The sequence below is a fragment of the Bactrocera tryoni genome, chromosome 4 (assembly GCF_016617805.1).
Source record: "Bactrocera tryoni isolate S06 chromosome 4, CSIRO_BtryS06_freeze2, whole genome shotgun sequence".
Lineage (NCBI taxonomy): Eukaryota > Metazoa > Arthropoda > Insecta > Diptera > Tephritidae > Bactrocera > Bactrocera tryoni.
The window spans coordinates 47,105,456-47,130,048 of record NC_052502.1 but is presented as its reverse complement, the minus strand read 5'-3'; the positions used below and the strand labels follow the sequence as shown (position 1 = coordinate 47,130,048).

The window sequence follows — 24,593 nt, the reverse complement described above, 5'->3', positions numbered from 1 at the left end:
TGCTGAGGAATAGTACGCTAAGGTGGTACACCGACGGATCGAAAATGTCGGAGGGAATCGGTGCGGGGATCGCGGGCCCACGCACTAAGCTCCCCATACCCATGGGAGAGTTCCCAAGCATTTTCTAGGCAGAAGTTTTTGCCATAAGTCCGTGTATAGAAATAAACCTCCATCGCAACTATCGCAATGAGAGAATAGTCATTCTCAGCGATAGCCAAGCGGCGCTAAAAGCGATCTCTTCTTACGAAATCAAATCGCTATTAGTGCAGGAGTGCAGGGAGAGGCTGAACAGCCTTGCAGAACGTAACCAGGTACACCTAATCTGGGTGCCTGAGCACAGAGGTACAGCCGGTAATGAACTGGCGGATGAGCAAGCCCGCTCCGCAGCCTCCACCAAGATGGTGGGACCGGAACCCTTTATTGGGGTAGGTCCACATACCATAAAGGAGCTACTTCGCAGGGAAGAAGGAGTGGGCAGAGAGGAGCATTGGCGGCAAACGCGTGGTATGAGACATGCCAAGTTGCTAATGGGAGGATACAATCTTAGCAGGTTCAAGGTTATAATAAACCTCCCCAGGAATAAACTCAGGCTACTGGTCGCATGGTATACCTGCCACTGCAAGTTGAATAGGCACCAGTACAACATGGGCCTATCCTCTTGCATTAACTGCCGGTTCTGCGACTTGGAGCCTGAAACCCCGGAGCACCTGCTGATTGACTGCACAGCAGTCTGTAGACGCAGGACTAAAGCCCTCGGATCAATGCTTCCGGATAGGGATCGCATAGCCTCACTAGCGCCCAGAAGTCTATTGAACTTCATCGATGCGCTGGGGCTAGGTGAGTCTATGTAGGTTAGGAGAGGGCACAATAGACCAAAGGTCGCGGTGCATTCGTCGTATTAATCAATCAATATATTGGTAGGACTGTCCTTAATTGCTAAGCCAAATATGAGCGCAATCTGCCAACCAGTTTGTTTACAAAAGCAGCTTAAGTCGGTAACCCTCAGTAAAAGTGCCCATACACGACACACAAATCCATTTTGCGTTCGTTCTTCACAGAGTGAACATGTGCGACAGGCAAGCGGAAAATTTCTTCGAATTTATTTCTAATGTAGGACTTTTACCTATTTCTTTGTATTTCGTTAATAAGTTATTTCAACTTTTATTTTTCTCAGTTTTAATTTTATATTTATCACTTTTCGTTTGCCAATTCATATTTTAAAAGATCAATAAATTCTGAACAATCAATTTTTTTTTGCTTAAGTCTCTTTAAAAAATATATAAGAATATGTCCCAAAAGTTATAGATGGGAATTCGAAATATTATTGAAGCTAGAAGGAAAATAGTAACCGAGCGTTTAGCAGATATATGCGTTTGGGCAAAAAGCGAAAACTTTGAAACGTGATTTCTGGGATTTCCATTTTCACGAATATTTTTAATTGGCGGGCAGGATAGAGAAAAACCAAACGTCTTATGCAATTGGGGCAAAGTTTAGTATCTTTGGCATAAAATTATCTTTTGTTTAAACTAAAAAAAAACTAAGAAAAGTCAAGTTTGAAGATATTTTCAAACAAATAAAGTAAATTTTGTTGGTCAAAACTACTTTTTTTTCAATTTTTAAAAAATTTGTAAAATTTTACACTTCTTTTTGGAATTTTCTTAGTTTAACTAGAAGATAAATTATTAAAAAATATGAATCTCTTTGAATATTTTGTTTTGATAGAAATTGCGACCTTCATCCTGCCCGCCGTCCGAAAAATGCACATGTGAGATGCATCGGGCAATTGCTTCGCAAAGACAGAATATCAAAGATTTCGTATCCAAAAAATTTGTGAAAGATGTTCAAATATATAACTATAAAGCCTAGAAATTTTGCATGAATCAACTATTTCTTTCCCTCCCAAAAAAAAAATTCTCAAAAAAATCGATTTTTTAAGCCTCTAAAGCAGGCCTTAACACTTGCCATTGTTCGTCCGCGATCTTCACTGTTCGGCGACACGAGAGATATTGAGATTTTGTTCACGCACAACGCCATACACGACACACATGTGTGCGCACCGATCGTAAAAAATCAAACATTTTCGCGAACATGGATCGGTGCGCGCACAAGCCCATACACGAGTAAACCGCATGCGAACACATACCGATCGAACGCACTTGTGCGTCGTGTATGGGCACTTTGAGTAAAGTAGTACATAAAAAATATCGAAAAAATGTCTCAAATTTTTCGTTTCTAACTAAATTTAGTGTGCGGAATCAATGCGAATGATGGAAGAGGCTTACAGAGATTCAATTGTATCAAACACGCAACTCTACGAGTGGTACAAAGCCTTCAAAGATGGTCGAGAGATCGTCGAAAACAAGCTTCGTTCTTTACGAACTCTTCAACTGATGAAAATATTAAAAAAGTGAGAGATATGGTGTTAGAAAAACGTCAGACTAGTATTAGAGAGATTGCAAGAGAGTCCATTCGAATGATTTATATGGATATTTTGGGTATCAAACGCGTTCCGATACAGCTAAATTTTTGTTTAAAAAAAGGGTACCGCAAATAGGTCTTTTTGGGCATGCTTGATAGTGCGAATTCAGATTCCACATTCATGGAGAGCATTAAAATTGCCGACGGGACGTGGCTAGTTATACTGATGGCTTGAAAATTGGAGTTGGTGCGAGAATATACTGTTCAGAGTTAGGCCCAAGGCAACCTCTTAAGTTACCGGACCACTGCAGAACATTTCAAGCTGATGTTTTTGCTATTCAAAAGCAGCGGAGCTGTCCTCTAATGTACATGCAGGTAATTCCAGAGTCAACATCTATGTACTCGTAGACAAGCAAACAGCGATCAAGGCAGTAACATCATATCTCATATCGGCCAGAAGTGTCTTGGGAAGCAGGGCAGCAAAAGTGTTGCCAGATGTAAGCAACTTCACTGGTACTGGGTGCCAGGTCACTAAGGCATCGAGGGAAACGAAATAGTGGACGAGATTGCCAAGAATGGTGTGCGGCTAACATCCGAAAACGTAATAAGCATTGGGAAACCCATGCATTGTCTATACGACGATCTCGACAGAAACATGGTAAGGAAACCAAAACATGATAGAACGAGTTTCCTGGGTGTAAGAGTGCAGAAGTCACGTGAAAAACGATAGCTCGAAAGTAACAGGACTGATTTTCTTACGCCGCGACTGTTCTTCGAAGCAAGCGCTGATCGACTAGAACGAACGGCTGGTCAGTTGTCTCCGAACACCTGGAGAGTGAGGACAAACATTTTCGCGTGACGCGTTTCTGTGAGTGGAGTAAGCCAAAAATGGAGCGTTCGTTAGAGCTGAGGAACGCGATTAAATTATGTGTGAAACTCGGTAAATCTGCAACAGAGACGTTTGATATGATCAAGCAGGCTTACCGAGATGCTGCTTCAGTAAGAAGTGGTGTGTTTCGGTGGCACCAGGCCTTTTTGGAGGGCCGGGAAGAGGTCGCTGATAAGTGAGCAAATCCAAAGTGAAGACGATGCTCATTGTTTTTTTTTTGACATCAAAGGTATCGACCACCATGAATTCGTTCCTCCTGGATAAACCGTCATCGTCAAGTTTTCCGTGTAAGTCCTCAAGAGACTCAAACGAAGGGTCAATCGGGATCGATAAGACATCGCAGCCGATTGGAAGTTGCACCAGGACAACGCCCCGGCTCACGCCGCCTCTCTTGCGAACAGTCAACTAACAAAGGCCGGCATCCCAATGCTTCCCCAGCCGCCCTACAGCCCAGATGTGGACCCCAGGACTTTTTTGTTTCCTTGCAAAAATTACATAAAATTCCTATTGACACTCGATAGAAGAGACTGTAGGTGTATGATGGGAATACTAACTCGTCACTGTCTGGTGGTGGCACAAGAAGACTGCAGGAAATGTTTAGAGCAGAGAAATAGTGGAGCATATCATGTGCACTTGTCCCACATTGACAAGACTCTGCTGTAAGCTTCTAATGAGCTAGGAACTGAACTCCATCTGGTATCGCAAAGGACCAAAACTGTTCTATGCGTGGCTTATTGTCTAACGGTTTAACCTAACCTAATCTAACCTATGTACTTAACATATTAAATTATTAGAATAATTTGGTTACATTAAAAACAAAAATGATGAAGGGTATATTTATTATCTGGCTTGAAACATGGTGTATAGTGAGTTGTCTAATATCGAATATTCGCTTTTGGTCTACAATAATATTTTGAGTCAGTATTTCTGTCAGTTTACATAAATAATTATTTTTCACTTTTTTAGTTTGATGTTGATTTTTCATTTTCAAAAATTATGTATTTGGTCTACTAGCAGTATGTGCTTTCTGCCATGTTTGTTTCATATTTTAGTTTTGGGTGCAGATAATATGAATTAATGCTCAACCCGCCGTTTTTCCTATGAACGTTGTAGTTATTTATAAAATACTTACATAAATAGAAAGTGAAAATTAAAGGTCAGCATAAAGATTTGTTCTTTTCCTGCTTTGTTAGAGTACTTTTAAAAAGAAATGTTAATTTAATCAATATTATTTAATGTAATCTCTTTTCAAAGCACTTTATTTTTTTGCATTTTATATTCAATAAGCATTTTAAAATATTTTCAGAGTTTATAAAAAATCGCATGCGAGTTCTTTCATCTGACATCTCTATGGCCTAATTGCTGCTAATTCACAAACAACATTGCAAGGAGAAGCCACATCTACAGTAATGTAGTAGGCGAGTGCATTACCTCTTCGCTATGCTGCGATGTGCATAAGGCAAACGAAGGTGGACAAAAACAATGGACGCCCTCTCAACACTCAGACTCCATAACATACAACAAACGCAACAGCATCACTGCTGTCGTGGAGAACTATACACACTCTCCTCTATACATTTGCTCAGCGGCAGTCAATTGGAATTTTTCAATCGCGATCGGTCAATGGTCAAATTGCGCGTCGGTTCGTGTTGCGGGAAAAATAGTAATAAACGCGTAAGAAATTTATAGTAAAAGTGCTTTTTATTATTATTTTGTTTAATTTGAAAGCTTAAGTCAGAGTTGTGCAGTTTAAATGGAAACTTAAATTCAGTGAAAAGTTGCAAGTGCTCTAGTAAAAGCAAAAATATGTGTGAAGTGAAATAAAATAGTGTGTGTGCAAAGTCAATTTAGTTTTCTATGATATGTTTATGTTTGTTAATGGTGTTAATAGTGAAGTGAGTGGAAATCGAATATTATATATCATTTTTAAATATCATAAATAGTGCTGTAGTGAATTAGCGAATTAATTTCATTTTAAATATATTTCGTCAAATATGAAGTGAAGCGTTCGTTCTTTCGGTGTTCGTCTATCATCGTTTTCTAATTAACCAACAACGTCGTTTGTATAAACCAACAAATACTAACAGCTCAGGAGAGTAATCAATTTTTTGCTCTACACCTTAAAGGTAAGTACAGGGTGTTTGTATACAAATTGCTTTGTATTTTTTAAGTAAATTAAATATATTTTAAGAATTCATTATTTGCATATTTTCAATAGTTCAATTTTTAATTTCAAAATTGCTGAAAAAAATTAGAATAAAATTTAAAATAAATTTTAAATTTTTTTAAATTTATTTAAATTAATTTTGAAATTTTTCTTAAATAAATTATTTGGAAAGCGTCATAAAATAAACTGTTCACTGACTTTATAAATTTGGAAAAAGTTGTATTTATTTATGCTTGAAAGTTAAATAAGTATACTTTAATTAAACTAAAAAGCACGCTTTAAATCTATTGAAGCTTAAAAGTTAAAAATAGATCTACTTACTACAAGTAAGGAATGGTTAAGTTCAGGTGCAGCCGAACATTTTATACTCTTGCAAATTGCAAGAATCAACGACAGGGAATTACTTTAAGGCGTAAAAGGTCAACCAGAGGTTCGAAATGCAAGTAATTTTATATATTCATGTAACTCATAAACTGCCGACACATAAGGTTTCTTAGAAAAACGAAACTTATTATGTGCAGTATATGGGAGTTGGGGTAGTATAGACTCCAATTGTATAGATATATCCTATTTTCCCAATACCATACATTATAAACATGTCACATATTAAAAAACCAATCACATGGAGTAAAGTCAGTCGGATTTTCGAAAATTCTGATATTAGTTATATAGAGGCTTGGTCAAGTTTTCGTTCAAATTTATTTATTTTAAACTCACTCAAACTCACCCGGAATTTTGATTAACTTTATATTAGATATATGGGGACTAAGGGAAGTATTAGTATTAGTATTAGTCTGATTCAACCCATTTTTGACATACAGACATACCATTATAAGAAGAGCATTATCCTCTAATTTCAATTATACAAGTATGTATCACACATTGACCTACATTTTCGATTAAGAGTCAACTACAGGCACCTACATACATACATATATTTCAAGGGAGTTGAACAGTTTTTATTAGATCTCAACAATTTTTGGTCATAAAGTGGCACACACTAGGGTCATTACTCGTGAAAAGTTTTATCCCGTTATATTAATTGCTTCTTGATTTGAGTACTGGAAACTGCACGAATCATGTGGATTATATGTCATATGGGAAGTACACGTAAATGTTGTCCGATTTCATCCAAAATGTGACATTAGAATTTAAGAAGAATGCCACATAAATTCTGTCAAAATCGGTTAGTTGGATCCCGAGATATGGGATTTCACAATAAAGTGGGCGGTGACACGCCCATCGTCTCATTTTCTCTCCGGCTCCCACAAAGCTCTCCCATACCATCTCGGCGGTAAAATCTAATGCCTCTAACGTATTTAGTTATTGATTTATTGCGCTTTTCGTAGTGTGGAACAGTACCGTTATATAGGTAGTGACAGGGGTCAACTTCCGATTCCATCCATTTTCACACTGTCGGTAGAAATTCTTATAGCATATGTTCTCAGCACATTTGTTTGTTGTAGCTGAAGTGGTATAAGAAATGTGTACTTTAAACTTGTTAGATGGCGGGGCCACGTCAACTTTTTAAAAAAAATTTACCCACAGGTGCCCCTTGCTACTCTACTCCTCTGTACCAAATTACAGCTTTATATTCTAATTTAGTGCTTAGTTATGACCTTTAATAAGTTTTCGGTTAATGGCGTTTTATGGGACGTGGTCATACGACGTCGTCATTTTTTTTGCTCAAAGAACCCACATACCAAGTTTCATGAAGACATCTCAATTTTGACTCAAGTTACAGCTTGCACGGACGGACGGTCGGACGAAGGGGCAGACAGTCACTCGGCCTCCAACTCGTCTTGTTTTCCTGATCTTTATACTCTCGCAACAAAGTTGTTTTTATATATAAATAACCTTATATCTATCTCACTTAGTTTTTCGTGATACGTACAACCGGTAGGTGAAAAAAAACTATTATACCATGTAGCAACAGGTTGCAAGAGTATAAATATAGTTGTTTAAAACCAGGCGAAAAATAAAAATTTTCAGATTATTTGAATCAATAACGTTTAGACTTTTAATTTCTTATATCGGTTTACATTTCGCCTACAGTTTCCAAAACGTTTCTACTAAATATTTATTAAAAATCAGAATCATTTTCAACTACTGCGTGACTCTTTTTAATAATTATATGAAGTTTTTCAATAGTGTTCTACACAGCCAACATATTCCTTCAGATATTATATATTTACATGTCGGTATTTTTGATTATTAGCCCTAGTGTAGTGATCTAGGTTAATCCACTCCAGTTTGTAACACATTTTTATACAAATGTATATGGACAAATGTTTTACACATCTTAAAATTGTAATGATGTTGCTCACTGTCATTGAAAGCATTTCACTTGCAACACTCATAATTTTAATGCATGAATCTTGGCATATTTCCAAAAGTTAGTGAAGTGTATCTTGTCAGCGGCAAGTAATGACTACTTTTTCCATTACAGTAATTTCCATTTTTTGATAACTTTGTTTCCAGTCATTATTTTTTCATTCCGGATTGCCAAAACACGAGAGGTAGTGCAAATTATGGTAATATTTGAATTTCACCAAGGATGCACAATAATATGGTATCCAACAAATTATGCTTTTGCACTCATATTCAGTGAATTTTTAGGCAAGTTAAGGAAGAAATAAATAAGAAAATTGTGAATGAAAATGTTAAAAATAAAGCTATAGCTATTATATTTGGTAGGTTTCATTTACACTGACAGAATATTTTAAAACTATATAAAAAGTGTTATCGAATTATTGCTGTAGTGCTCGAAAATTTGTACACATAGTTTGAGCTTCTCTAAGGCTTTATTTTGCAATTATTGGAGTCATTCCATGTCATTTGCATTTCCACTTTCCGTCGTTTATCTCAGGATATGATTAAGATCTTATGATTAAATTTCGTTCATGCCGTTTTTAAAACCCTTTTTAATTTAGTTTTGTAAAGATGTATTCTTTATGGAATCGTCTCAGTGTGAAATTTTGAAAAAAATCGATATTTTTGTTTCATTATCGGATAATATACTCGAAATTCAATTTTTTACGGTCGCTACAGCGCTTCTTGTAGAATGGGAACAGAGTGCGGAACATAGCGACTCCAATCTTTAAACGCGTTTTTCTTAAAATGGTGTTTTTCAAAACGGCTTACACTCTCAAAGGAAGAGTTTTGAAGTTTTCTAGTTCCAACTTGGAAAACACATTATTAACGTCATTTTCTTTTTTGTTTTTAAAATCTTCCAAATTTTTCTACGAAAAACTGTCGAACAAAGGACCAATTTGATACTTTTTGTTCAAACTGCCGCCATTTTGTTTGGTGTCATTTCAACAATTTATTTAACAATTATACACCCAATAACTACTGTGTGTGGATATTACTTCAAATTACTATGCTTAACGGCGTTTCTTATAGAGGTTAGACACGTGTTCTTAAGCATTTTAGTTGGAAAACTGAAGACAAACGGAAAAATTTCTAATTTTATCCGAAAAAAGTATCCGGATCATTGTTCGACTTATAGAGTAGCTTGAATTTAACTTTTAATCACATCAGGGTAATTAGTTAAATTTATTCCGAACGACTGTAAAAAATGTATTATCGGTGTTAGCAATATGTAGCTATCTAGCCAATTCATTAACAAAGGCATATATTGTTCGCTGGAAAGATCCTTTGCAAGAGCTTTGATCAGTCAGTTTGTACGGAAACTATTTATAAACCGTGTTATCGAATTATTGCTGTCCACCGTAGACAGTGAGAAGCCTTCGATAGCATTTCCTCCCCAAAAGTTAAAAGTTATACGTTATTTCCATCATAAGTGACACTCAGCGAAAAAAAGACTTGAACTTGCAAGTACAAAATTGTGTAGTTCCGCCCAAAATTCTGCTCTGGATCCGCCCCTGGGCAGTGCTAAGGTAATCTCATCCCTGCGGATGAAAGATTTAAGTGGTGTAATACCATTGGCTTTTCTCACAAGGGACAACATTATCAGAAGGATAAACTTCACCAAGAAGGTGAACCCTTAGCAGTAAGGCTGAATGGAATAATTACACTCTCGAGCTACTGCTTATTACAATCAGGTGGTATACCGAAGTCGCAGGGAATTGGTATAGCACCAAACTCTTCCTAGCTATGGGAAGTTTTCTGAGCATTTTTCAAGCGGAAGTGTTTGCCAGAAGTCGGTGCGTAGATAAAAACCTCCCACGTGGCTATCACAACGAATATACAAGGTCTGTCGCAAAAGAAACAGAACATTTTAAATATAACTGTTTCTGGTGGTGCCACCTATTGGCGGGTATATGAAATAAAAAGTTTGATCTCTTGTTGACATTTCGTAAAAATTTGAAGTCAATTGGATAACTAAAATCGATGATATCGATCAAAAAGTGACAGCAGCTTTTGGTCATCGGTCGTAAAATGCATTTTGAACAAAGAGCAAATATTAAATTTTGTTTTAAACTTGGGAAAACGTTTACTGAAACATTTCAAATGATGAAAAAAGTTTATGGTGATCAGTGCCTATCCCGTAGTAATGTGCATGAGTGGTTTAAGCGATTCCAAGAAGGTCGTGAGGACCTCTGGGACGATCAGAAGTCGGTCGTCTTCAGAAGTCAAAAATAAAGACAATGCTGATTTGTTTTTTACGATCCCGAGGGTATTGTACACCGAGAGTTCGTCCCACCTGGCCAAACGATTAATGTTGTGTTTTACCTTGGTGTCATGAAGCGTCTTTTGTCACGCATTCGTCGTGCTCGACCACAATACCGTGAGTCAGGGTCCTAGCGCCTTTTGCTCCATAATGCGCCATGTCATCGGTCGACAATTGTCACTGATTTTTTGACAAAAAACTCCACATTAACCATTAATCACTCACCGTACTCACCTGATCTGGCACTCTGTGATTTTTACATATTTGGAAAACTTCATTTGCCCATGAAAGGACACTGGCTTCAGGACATTTCAGCTATCCAAAAGGCGACGACCGATATTCTCAAGAGCATTCCGAAAAATGACCTTAAACACTCATTGGAAATGCTAATTGACCGGGCTAAACGCTGTATCGAAGCACAAGGAAACTACTTTGAATAAAAAAATATAACTTTTGAAAAATATAAATTTTTTGTTGTTTTTTTTAACAGTCCTGTTTCTTTTGCGACAGACCTTGTATAACCATACTTAGCGACAGTCAAGCGGCACTTAAAGCAATATCTGCCTATGAGATGTAATCGCTATGGAGCGGCTGTGTAAGGAACGGCTGAACAGTGTATCGGAATGTAAACAAGTGCACCTTATCTGGGTACACGGTCACAAAAGTATAGCCGGGAATGAACTGGCTGATGAGCTCGCCCGCTCCGCAGCCTCCACTAACATGTTAGGACCTGAACCCTTTATCGCGTTGAGTTCTCATACTATAAAGGAGCTAGTCCATTGAATAAGAAGTAAGCAGAGAGAGGTAAGCAGGTTTAAATATGTAATCAACCCCTTTGGGGATAAACTCAGGCTTTTTGTTGTATTCTACATTGGCCACTGTAAGCTCAAGAAGCACTGATACAACATGGCCTAGCTTCTTGTGCAAGTTGTCGGTTCTGCGACAGGGAGCCTGAAACTTCAGAACTCCTGCTAATTGCCTGCATAGTGGTCTGCAGACGCAAGCCAAAGGCACTTGGATCCATGTTTCTGATAGTATATAAGTACAAGTATATTAGAATTTAGCAATATGCTGGGGCTAGGTAGCTCGCTGTGACTTAGGAGAGGGCACATTAGACTTGAGATCGCGGTGCAATAATCATCTATTTATCAAGAGATTTTTGGACTTCGGTATCAGTATATTCACGAAATATGTATACTATTTATGAATTAATAAAAGTCAATAAGCCATCTCCATCTAAAAATTCAACCATTCGAACTATGATAAAGAAATTGCGGCACATGAAATGTTTGTAATGGCTGCCAGCATTTCGTTAGATTCCACAGCAAAGAAAATCATTAAACACCTCAGCGACTTCAATGATTTCCCAGTTATCAGCGCACAGACGCAAATTCCCCGATTGGCTGTAAGCAATATCAAATACCAGCTAGCTTCCATCAAATATGTAGAAAGATGTGTTGCTCTGCCATACAAGCTCAAACTGTTGCCCACATAAATATTTACCATGCCGCCCAATTCCCCGAAGCGTTGCCACTAAAATGTATTTATTTATTTGCCCTTCGATTGTTATTGCATTGAACTGCATTTTATTGCATCGTTCTGCTACTGCTTCTTCTTTCACTTCTGCTTTTTATTTGCTACGTCTGCTGCGAGCAGCGCTTAACGGGATATCAAATTGTGTTGTTTTGTTGTTGCTGTTGCTATTGGAAGCAATCATTTCGATGACGCGCTACCAACGATCCACACACACATTGACATGTACGTGTGTGCCTGTGTGTGGATGTAGATAACGGCACACATGCCGCATGCCATATGCCACATACCACATACCACGTTTTCAACGTACACACGCCGCTAATGTGGCAACGTTTTACGCATTTTCCCTTGCTCATTGCCATTTAATGGAAAAGCGCAAAATTGTAGGAAAATTGTTATTTCTACCTTTGGCAATGCCGATTTTTTCCTTCCTCACCTCTACTCCAGCTGTTGTTATTGCTGTTGCTCTGCTTTTCGCGCAGATAGTGCCTGCTGCCGTTGCTGATGTGCGGAAATGTGATTTAAATCATTTGATTGCCATTTTTCCTCGCAAGTCTGCGCCGTTTCCAGGCAATCTCTGCGCCGTCGACTCGTGGGTGCGCGCCCTCAGCCGGCTCAGTGGCAGGTTTGTCTGCGATTTTGAGCACCCCTTGCCAAGTGCTGTTTTGTGCGGCCATTCTCGGAAATTTACGCACCCACTTGGCATTCTTTGGCTTAGGGAATGCGCTGTTTCATTTCGCCTTTTCCATTTCTCGTTTTCATCTCGCATCGTCGTCTCTGAGTTATACATTTAACTGCAACAGTTGTCTTCTAGAGGCAGACGGCAGGTACTATCCGACAATGGCAGGAGTCCAGCAGGCGCTCGAAGGTCTTTGTTGTTGCTATTTTTAATTCCATCTTGCGTTACGTGCAGCGATGACAATTGCCGACTTCGAACAGCTGGGAAACGGGTATTAGGACTTCACCAAAGGCAGCGACATTTGTTTCTCTGCCTGTTCTTTCATTAGTATTCTGCAAAAGATGGGTCTTCCCTTGGGGATGGTGGTGGTGTGAATGAAAGCAGTTAGTTAACTTCTTGGCTTCGTTTGCTATTCGCAACCATCTGAAATGAAGTGTATTTCGTATTGCTTTTGTTGTGATGTGCCTCTATCGTAAATTTGTTAGTTTATTAGCGCAATTTCTTTGGGCTAATTAATTTCAGCGAATGCCAAAGGCAAGCGTAGGCATGCGAGTACAAATTTGTTGCTTTGTCTCGTGTTACGACCTCCGCTTTTGTTGCCTCAGGCTCGTTCTTTATGGCAAGTCTCTTTGCTATTGTATCTGCAATTTATTTAAAGTCAGGTTTGCTTGCATAAATACCTATTGTCTTGTATTTAATCGTTTGCAAATATCTGAGATTAAGTGCAGGGAAATTACTCTTTTGTTACGTGTCTTAATCTGCTCCTAACCGATTTGAGGGTGTATGCAAATGATAGCGAAAGTTTGAGTTAAATTAATACAGGGTTTCCATCATATTTTCATTCATTCAATTTTCCAAAGTTCGCTCAAAACCATCGCTTGTTTCTTTAATGACATTATTTGTTACAGATCTCCTACTGCGAAGTTCCTTTTTTAGGTGTGGGGTTTCGAATTTACTACCAAAGAGAAAAACTCGTTCAAAGACCACTGCAAAGCTCTTGACTTTGGTTAACCAATGATGTTTTCTTGTCTGGTAAAACGGCCTGCTCTGACTTTCTTTGTTTCGAATGCATACCTCTGTGTCCTTATAATTTTTTGAAGATCTTATGTCTTCTTGGTCGAGTGACCGGTTCCGTGCCATATATTTATATGCTTCCAAAAACTAATAACTATGCTTACCACCTTCTGAGGCCAAACCCAATTTCTGTTGCGAGAATAGCTCTAATACTCAAGTATGCTGGTTCCTAATAGGTACATACTCAAATTCTCTCCTTATTTCATTACATTCGTGTACATTTGGACCACAACACCGCAGAATGGTCGGGCGAACTTGCTAGAGAAAGCGGAGCGAGCTTGTTCGAATCTTACTGAGCTGGGTCGAAACCAAGAGGGAATGTTGGAAGTTCTTCTCCTTAAGGACCTCTTCGTCAACTTTAGTTTCAGGCTACCGGATCACTGTAATGGTTTGCAAGCAGAAATTTACGGCCATTACTACTAAGTGCAGCCTTTTTTCGAGAGGTGAGCATACACCGATAGCCCCATGACAGGGTGACAATACTAGCGTCGAGCTTGCTCAATGTGCGCTCGAAGTTAATTGCATTAGACAAGTCAGGTCTCTAAATTCACTGAACCATATCATTGTCGTCGTATATCTCGTACAGCTCATCGATCCCTCGACTGCGGTATCGATAAAGGACCATATATCTTTCGCAGAACCTCTCTCTCGAAAACTCGTAACGCCGTCCCATCAGATGTTGTCATCGTCCATGTCTCTGTACCATATATCAGATCAAGAATGATGAGGGACTTGTAAAGTTTGGTCCTTTATCGTCGAGAGGGGACTTTACTTCTCAACTGCCTACTCAGTCCACCTTTAGCACCTGTTTGTAAGATATATTTTGCATTGGATTTCGAGGCTTGCTACTACGTTAATACTGGTTCCAAGAATGACTAAATTATCTACGACTTCGAAGTCGTGACTGTCGACAGTGAGGTGCCAAGTCACGAATTCGTCGACTGTTTGTTTGACAGTCTTTTTTGTCTTGACCTCGTTCACTACCAGACTCATTTGCTTCGCTTCCTTATCCAGTCGGAAGAAAGCAAAACTAACGGCGCGGTTGTCGAGGCCAATGATATCAATATCTTCGGCATGTGCCAGTAGCTGTAGACTCTTTAGCAGATTGTACCTTCTCTATTCAGGACTATACAGCTCGAATTATTTTCTTCATGAGTAGATTGAAGAAGTCGCACGATAAGGAGTCGCCTTGTTTAAAACCTCGTTTGGTATCGAACGGCTCGGAAAAATGTTTCCCGATTTTGTCGGAACTTTTGGTATTGCTCAACGTCAGTTTACACAGCCGTATTAGTTTTGCAGGGATACCAAATTCAGACATAGCGACATAAAATCAGCTCTTTTTCGTGCTGTCAAAAGCAGCTTTGAAATCGCTTTAATCTTTCACACATTTCGCTCTATAGAACTTTATATGCGATGTTTAGAAGACTTATCACACGGTAGTTAGCGCAGATTGTGGTGTTTCCCTTTTTGTGGATTGGACAAATCACACTTAAATTTCAATCGTCGAGCAAACTTTCGTCCGACCATATTCTACAAGGAAGCTGATGCATACTCCTTATCAGTATTTCGCCGCTGTATTTGAATAGCTCGGCCGGCAATCCATCGGTCTCCGTTGCTTTGCTGTTATTCAGACGGGTAATTGCTATTCGAACTTCCTCATGATTGCGCAGTGCAAGGTCTGCTCCATCGACATCCATTGGTGTATTGGGTTCACCATCTCCTGGTGTTATGCTTTCAGTGCTATTCAACAGGCTAGAAAAGTGTTCCTTCCATAATTTCAGTATGCTCTGGGCATCAGTCACTACATCACATCTCGGAGGTGCACAATAGTATGCCCCGGTCTTGAAATCTTCTGTTAGTCGCCAGATCTTTTCGTAGAATTTTCGGGCATTACTCCTACTCACGCGTTTCGTCCTTCCTCTTTTTTGTTTGCAAATGCGTCTCGTTTCCCTCTTCAACACTTGGTGTCTTTCCCATCCTACAAGTATTGTGGTCGATTGTAATATTGCGAGGTAACCTTACAGGTAACACACCAAGAAAAAAACTAATATATTTTACGTCAACAATGTTCAAACTTTTGTTTAAAAAACTATTAATTATACGCGAGTTTGATTTCCTGCGGGACGAATTGTCAGCTACTTTAAATGACCGCTGTGGGCATATCCCTGTAATTTCATGCCGTACTAAGTGAGCACTAGGCGTGTGATGTTTACAAACTTCTGCCGAAAATAGTTTAAAATATACACAGAGTCTGAAAAATGTGCGAGTGGGAGGAACTGTCAGCCTAAATAGATGAAGTTAGTAAACACCCAATTAATAACCACCGTGGGTTGAAGTGGGAGTATTGAGAGAAATTGTTCTGTCAAAACAACAAATTGCAAATTAAATGAATAACTCTGAAAGGAAAAGTTATAAAATGGATAAATACGAGGCTATTAGGGAATGTGTGGTATGAGAATGAAGAATTGGATTTGTGAAAGTGGAGGAAAGTTAGGAGGCGATACAAAAAATTTTAAGATTTCGGAGATGAGTATGGAGCAGGAGCTTTAATTAAAATTTATAATCAAAAGGTGTTCCATTTATTAGTATTTTTTTTGTTGCTGTAGTTGGTTTTTTACTTATTAACGTTATTCAGAAATTCGAAATCAGATTTTGAAACGCAGTAGGGTTTTCATCATTAAATATACTTAAGTCCAACATAATCGTCATGAGCTTAAACAGCATTATTGAACTACTAAAGATATTTTTGAGCAAATGTTCACTGCCAGACTCCTCGGTTTGTAGCTAGCAAGTTTTTTGCTATGAGGAATCTACTCTAAAAACCGCCGTCTCTCAAATTATATGTACCAATACATACACAAGTCTATCTTTCAATCTGTTGTTAACATTTACTCACAACCTCCTGCAATCCGTTAATGAAAATATACAATTATTTATGGACAATATGTAATGAAATAAATCGCCACCAAAGTGTAACAATGTCCAACAGTCGAGTGTGCGGAAGCTGGAGGAATATGACACCATAATATAGTAACGTGCATTAGGAGATAATTACAGCAAAGTTGGATCATTTCCCATATTATTTAATGAAATTAAGTTAAGTGCTTGTGTTCTATATGTACGTTAGTTGTGGAAGGGGATAAAATGTCATCTGAACCGTTTGACGTTTACAAAGTGAAGCTACGAAGGGCAAAAATTGAAGTGATGAAGAGATGAAAAGCTAGTACGTAATGAAATTAGTTGATCTTACTGTATCCGCAAAAATTCGTTTGAGCTGTAGTCTCCACGCGTGTTGCTGCTTGAAATGCCATGGTTTCAAGCTGACTCTGGTCTAGCTAAGTCATGACGTTGCAGGCGGGCGGCTCCTAGAGAAAGATGATGTATTTCCTTAATTATGCTCTAATGAAGGATTGCTTTATATGCAACCTTAGAAAAAGATGATCAACTAAAGATCCTCGTATTCTAAAACACAACATAGAAATCGACAAAGGAAAGAAGTGAACTGCGATATCAGTCAATACGTCGGTGGGGGACGAAGTTGCTATCACCGGTAGGAACAGCAATCTATCAAGTTGTGCCGCCAGTGGCCAAACTTCCTCTTCTCGTCTATTACCAATACAGCTGTACAGCATGGGGGTATCACAGTACATGATGACTCGAACTAAGAATTTACATTTCCATTAACATGGAAAAGAAAGAATAGCTGCTTCGATCTCCAGAGCAGTAACAGAGCAATACAAGAACAAGAGGGGCTCCGGAAGTAACTAAGTAAAAGCGGCTCTTGCAGTAACGATTAACCGAGGAACTATAGACCTCGCTGAATCGACTACATCAGTAATGGCTGAAAGTTAATTTACACATAGCATAGAAGCTTCGGGCATAGCTCGGTGGGTAATCGACGTTTAGCAAGCACCTACTAAGTGATTCCACCTATCAATTGAGAAAGGAGGTTCATAGTAAACATAGAAAAAGATGGATTATACGGATGACTCAAAAATAGTGTAAAGAAACGTTACGGGAATATAGTTCGGCTTAAGGCAGCATTTTAAGCTGCGGAACCACTGTAGTATTTCAAGCAGAGCTGTTTGCAATTGGAGAAGCCGCTGAGCAGGCGTCCACTGTACCAGCAAGCAATTCGAGAGCTAATATAAACTTAGGCAGCCAAGCAGCAATCAAGGTCTTAACTTCGTTTCACATATCGGAAAGTGTTTTGAAAGCAGGGTGACAGGGGAGAGTGTTGTCAAAAATAAACGTCTTCCATTGGGGGCAATTAGGTAGTGGAAAGGATTGTCAAGAGTGGAGTACGGATCTGTTCTTTCCAACAGAGTGGAGGTCTTCCTTTGCGTCGAATACTTTCAAAGCTGGAGTGTTTTCATCCATCTCTTAATTCGCTGAACTATGTCAATGTCATCGTATATCTCGTACAACTCAAAGGTATTTACCATTGCCAATGCACAAAAAACCGTTCTCTCGAAAACTCGTAACGCCGATTTATCAGATGTTGTCATCGTACATGCCTCTGCACTATATAACAGGACGGGGATGACGAGTGGCTTGTAGAATTTGGTCTTTGTTCGTCGAGATAGGGCTTTCTTTAACAATTGTTTACTTAGTGGAAAGTAGCACTTGTTGATAAGAGTTATTCTGCGTTTGATTTCGAGGCCGACGTTTTTGTTGGTATTACATAATAAAAATTCCAATATGCACCAAATTATCTACGACTTCGATGTTATGACTGTCAAGAGTGACGCAATGCTGCTTAAGGGCAGATTGTCACCGGTTCGTCCACCGATTGTCCGTGTGAATGGGGTCAGCATCAGGTATGTGACGCAAGTCAAATATCTGGGACTGACCATGAGTGAAAGGATGTGTTTTACACCACACTTGGCGAATGTGAAGGAGCGACTGCAGGCAACGGTAGGCAAAATACGACGGTTTTTGAGGAGCGATTGGGGTCTCGGGCATCGTGCTGTCCGCACCATATATCGTGGCTTGTTTGTGGCCTGTGCCACTTATGAAGCACCTGTATGGTGAGAGACAGTCACGACTGTCTGGGGGTCTCAAAAACTCCTCTCAATCCAGCGTTGCATGATGCTTGCTTGTTTGCCTGTATGTCGCACCGTCTCAACGGATGCGATGCGGAGTCTTGTTAGGTGCACCCCCTCTTGACCTGATTGTCATACAGCGTGCTGTTGCATTCAGGTTAAGAAGGGGCTTGGAGGTGTGTCATTGCTGCGGAATGACTGGATTTCTGACGATGATGTGGAGAGGGAGGATATCTAGGGGCAGAGAGGCTCCTAGATGATAGGAGGTAAAAGGTGTAGATGGCAAGAACGTTGGGACAATAGTCCTAACGGCCAAGTGACGATACGAAAGTACATTCGGGACGTGGGGTTCGTTGTGAATGCCAGACTTCAGATTTTTCTGAGTCTGGGTTTCCTGTTACGGAGCATGGGCCTCTGAATGCACATTTTGCATCAGAGGCACCTATCGGAATACGTCGGGGTGTTTTTGTGGGGCAGTCTTAGAAAACTGGTCGCATTTAATTGCAGAGTGCCCGATGTACTCGGACATTAGGGATCTGGGTGGTATGGGGATTAGCTGGACTGATGGACGATTAGATGTTAGTGGTGTGATCTCCACTAGTCGGAATACCGAACAGTTAGGGTCGTTTGCGCGTGAATTATTTAAGCGGCGAAGGCGGTTAGCTGGAAATTAGGGTTAGTTTCTGTATGATTGGTGTGTGTAAGTGATGTGTGTATGGAGTCCAACCCCTGGCCGCCAGTCCAGAGCCGTATGGAAGCTCAACTGGTAGTAGTTTCGGCTACGAGGTCTGACCGGAGACTTAATTCTGGTACCACGGTGAGCAGGAGCCCTTGGAGTTCGCTCCAACCTGCTCGTGCGGACTGGCCCCTCGGGGAGTATCGTGGTGGTTGTGGTTAAAACCCAAATCGCGGGAAGAACTGATTGTGTCAGTTGAATGTGGAGTTGCATTGCAGACCGGGTGCCGGACCCACAGCACGGCAGAGGTTTTAGATGGGCCTCGAACCCCGCAAGGTGGTTAGTGTGTCCATTCCACACTGCCAATTGGTACTGAAAATGCTTTGCATTCTCAGGAGCGCTGATCAACGCATTGATTTGATCCGCTGTGCTTTTGAGCGCCGTGGAGTAAGGCTGTCGTCAGCAGGTGCCCACGTAAAACACACCGGACGTTGTCAAGAGTGACGGGGGCCAAGTCGCGAATGCGAGGCCTGTTTGTTTGATGACAGGAAATATTTCGTCTGGCTCTCGTTCACTCCCAGACCTATTTGCTTCGATTTTTTGTCCAACCTGGATAAAGGAGAACTAACAGCGCGTTTGATAAGGCCAACGTTATAGTATATGTCATCGAATTATACACTTTTGTAGAAGATTGACGAAGTCGCACGATAGTGTAGTCGCCTTGCCTGAAACCTCGTTTGCTATCGAATGGCTCGGAGAGGTTCTTCCCGATCCTGGCGAAGCATTTGGTATTGCTCAACGCCAGCTTACACAACCGTTGTTGATTTGCCAGGTCTAAGGCCACTCTCATGAGGTCCAATCAGTTTGTTGACGGTGGGCTTTAATCTTTCACACAATACGCTCAATAGAACCGTATACGTGATGTTTAGGAGGCTTAACCCACGGTAGTTGGCGCAGATTGTGGGGCCTCTATTTTTGTGGATTTGGCAGAGCACACTTAAATTCCAATCGTTGGGCATGTTTTCGTCCGACCATATTTTACAAACAAGCTGATGCATGCTCCTTATCAGCTCTTCGCCGCCGGGTTTCAATAGCTCGGCCGGTATACCGTCGGCCCCTGCCGCTTTGTTGTTCTTGAGGCGGGCAATTGCTATTCGAACTTTTTCATGGTCGGGTAATGGAACGTCTGCTCCATCGTCATCGATTGGGGAATCGGGTTCTCCTTCTCCTGGTGTTGTGCGTTCACTGCCATTCAGCAGGCTGGAAAAGTGTTCCCTCCATAATTTAACTATGCTCACCTTTGGGGGCTCTACAAGAGTATGCTCCGGTCTTGAAACCTTCTGTAAGCCGCCGCATTTTTTCGTAGAATTTTCGAGCATTACCCCTGTCGGCCAGCCTATCAAGCTCTTCGTACTCACGCATTTCGGCCTTTTTCTTCTTCTGTCTGCAAATGCGTCTCGCTTTCCTCTTCAACTCTCGGTATCTATCCCATCCCGCAGTGTAGTGGTCGATCGTAACGTTGCGAGGTAGGCGGCCTGTTTTCTCTCCGCTGCGACACGGCACTCCTCGTCGTACCAGCTGTTCTTTTGCTCTTTCCGAAAACCAATAGTATCGGTTGCAGCTGTACGTAAGGAATTTGAAATGCCGTCCCACAGTTCCCTTATACCGAGTTGTTGACTAGTGCTCTCAGAGAGCAGGAGTGCAAGCCGAGTAGAAAATCGTTCGGCTGTCTGTTGTGATTGCAGCTTCTCGACGTCGAACCTTCCTTGTGTTTGTTGGGACCCGTCTAACCGATTTGGTATGTGGTATTATTTTCATATTACAATGTCACAGGGCGAAAACGGGCGAAATCCGAGTAGAACCACGCCTACTTCCCACATAACACAATTTCAAATTCCACTTTCTTATCCATGCCATCTTAGGACCAAAAATTTTTCAAATCCAAATAAAATGGGTCAAGACCCTAGATACCGATTAGTTCGACCCCAGTACCTATAGTTGACTTTTGATCAAAAATATTGATCAAGGTGTGAGATATATAATTAAAAATCAAGGATAATCTTTCTCTGACAATGGTATGTCTGTATGTCAAAAATGGATGGAATCGGGGCAATACTTATCTTAGCCCCTATACACTTAATATATAATCATATATCGACAAATATGTGAGTTATCTCAATGAAAATGAGAGAGCAAAGTTTTACGCAGAGAGAAATGTTTTACGCATAACAGTGTGTCTTTGTGTCTTAAATAGATAATTTTGAGCGGGAAACTTGACCCATCTCCTATATAACAAATATCATAATTTTCGAACATCCGGCTTACTTTGTCCTATATGATTGGCTTTTTAGTATGTTACTCGTTAATAATATGTGGCATTGGAAAAATTAATAAAATCGGGTCGATACTACCTCAAATTCCATATAATACATACATACATATAATGATTTTCGTTTTTCTAACAAACCCTATGTGTCTGTCAGTATAGGATTTATGTATATATACATAGATATGTATATATAAAATTGTTTGGATTTCGATCCTCTGGCTCAGTTGCAAGAGTATAAAATGTTCGGTTGCTTACGTGTTTTTTTATTAACTAGTGCGACACCCATAAAGCGAACCTGTGCTTGTACCGAGCCTTGTTTAAATGGTTCCAAACGGGTTTTTGTGCAATGGCCAATCGAAAAAGTAATTACATGACGGTCGAACTAGAAGAAAAACTATAATATGTATATGGCGTATAAAAAAAAATAAATTTTAAGTACGAAATCTTAACAGAATATAACGTAACCTAACTATATCTATGCAACGAGAGATACAGATTTATAAAAAAATAATTGCCTTTATTGTTTATGGTGGTCATTCACAATTCATTTACAAGTTGTACAACATACATTTTACATAAAAGTCCTTATCCCATAATTCGAAACAATTTCAATGCAGTTTTTAGAATTTGTTGGGTTTCCTGTGTAAAATTATGCATTTATCAAGGTTTTTAACTATTTAATGATAATTTTAAAATATTTATTGTTGTTTTAATTTTTGGGAGAATGTAACACAAAACACCAAATTAAATTTGAGATTTTAGATAACTAGCACAGAACGTGCGCGGGTGGGCTATTTTAACCATATATACAGCATCGGAAACGTGATAGAGGATCTTTAAAATGATATTCATCTAATTTATTTCTAGATGTATCGTATTAAGGGGGTATTCGGGTCTAGAAGCATGAATTTCAGGTAATTTTTAAAGTGTCGTAAAAAAGCATTTAATATTTTACTATCCATTTTTTATTAGTTACTTGTTAATTTTAGAAGAGAGTACAGAAAAAAATTAAAAAGTAAAAAAATTCAAAAATTATAAGCTGACGAAGTGGGGTGTCTCGAAAAATTTCCACGTGACCATACCCATGATTTCAACCCTCCTAGTTTTCTGAAACAAAAATGGCCGGATTTACGGAAAAGTGGGAAAAATTTTTTTTCACAAAATGGCGACTGCCTGAAAAAAAGGTTTTTTTGGATCACTTTTTCTGACTATTTCGAATTTTTTAAAAATAATAAAAATAAAAATTTGGCGATGGGGCTAGTTCCAACCATAGACAAGCCTATAGAGAAGACTCTATAAAAAATTTCAAGTAAATCGGTCCAGTACATAGAACCTGAGAAATCGTGGGTATCGTTCCGAAAATGTCAGTTTTGAGAAAAACGCGTTTAAAGTTTAGGAGACAATTCTAGTGAACACGGATGCCACGTCACAAAATTGGCTGTATCTCCGAAAATAAGTCGAATTTTGAAAAATCCTCTTATACACATAATCGTATTCTTGAATAGTTAAACTTTGAAAATATAAAAAAAAATGTCGATTTTTTTAATTTCTAGACCAGAATACCCCCTTAAGGCATGTTGCTCACTATAAATGAAATGGAAACTTATTAGTTAGCCATCTGACGTCATGCATAAGAGAGAATCTTTTTACACACAGTTGCGAACGGAGAACGATAAATAAAACACAAAACCGTAGTGGGAATATTACAAATTACACAACATATCGACAAATGTCTTGATACGCGCCTATACAATGGATGATTCAAAAGCAAATTTAAACATCGCATTCAGTTTTAACATCTTTGTAATTTGAAGAATAAATACTTTAGGTTACTATTATATAAGGCCACTAATGCTAGAATACATATGCTAAAATATGAACGCTATCAATCAAAGGCAACTGAGCAATTATTTGTTATAAGACCACTGCTTTGTGTGTTTGAAAAGTATGTATGTATATGCCAAATATTTTCTTTATTTGCGAACGTTTGCAATTGAATGTTCTATCTACGAAATCGCAATAATTGAAGGTTTGTGTTACTTTATACGCCTATATACAAATTACTGCATCTTCCGCATGTTCTTTTCAGACTTTAATTTATTTCAATAATTTGAAAAAATTTAATCTTAGAACACATCAACCAAGTCTGGAACAGTCAGTAACTAATTAGATATCATCAAATGTTACGAAGCTCCTTGAAATTTTCATAGGAAAAACTTAAAACAGATGGGTAACACCTACTGCATTAAAGAGTTCCCACTGTATCTTTCAATTTCTTAATTTGCACTATTTGGTTTAAATTTGATCTCTTAATTTATATGCAAATTTGTAATTTTTAATTAAATTTATTTTGTATGAAAAGTATTTTATGCTGTAGATTAAATTAAAAATAAATATATTTATGTATGCATAAAAGCATATCTAGACGTACCAAATATGCCCTGCCAGCTAACCTCCAAAACTTTTCACCAGTTTGTAACACTGGTGTAATTTGTTTGGGGTATGGGTTTCCGTTTGTGGCCCAGCAAAGAATTCATTTCTTCTAAATAACAATAAAAATGTAAACTGCACAACCTTTGAGTAAATAATCCGCAATAAATGAAAATACGAATTTACCCTATTAATGAGTGCATTCTGGTATCTGTTGGAATTCCGTCAATCACTTAAATTTCTGGCGCTTAAACGGTTGACTGCGTATTACAACGAAACTGTGCCATACATTACAATTTCCTCGTTTGTGTGCGTGGAAATAAAATACATAAGTTAATAAAATTTAATCAATTAATTAGAGATTGATAACTGAATCAAATAGATATCCAATGCATCAACGCTGATTGTTATGCTAGAAAAAGTAAAATAAAAATTTGATGAAAACAAGTTTATAAAATAACACGAAATTATGTCGACTTATCTTTGCCTTTTAATTGACTTTTTCTTTTGATATTTTCTCATTCGCATTTATTCAATAGATCGAGAAATCAGATGGCAAGTTCTGCTTGTTTGGGAAGCTCTAAATTGTTTAAGAAAGAAATATTCCATAAATGTACGTTTGTGTTAACACTTGAATAAAAAATATGTAATTTTGTTAAAATTATTGGGAAAGTAATTAGCCGTGGCTAGCGTAGTAATATACTATATGTATTT

General features: G+C 38.9%; 1 long non-coding RNA gene across 1 annotated transcript in view; it reads left to right on the top strand.

Moving 5' to 3' along the window:
* Window positions 1-4,624: 4,624 nt before the first annotated feature.
* The window catches only part of LOC120776070, a 161,324-nt gene continuing 141,355 nt past the window's right edge, over window positions 4,625-24,593 (top strand). The window contains exon 1 of the long non-coding RNA XR_005705381.1: window positions 4,625-5,433. This is a non-coding gene — a long non-coding RNA (uncharacterized LOC120776070). The remainder of the gene's footprint in view (window positions 5,434-24,593) is intronic.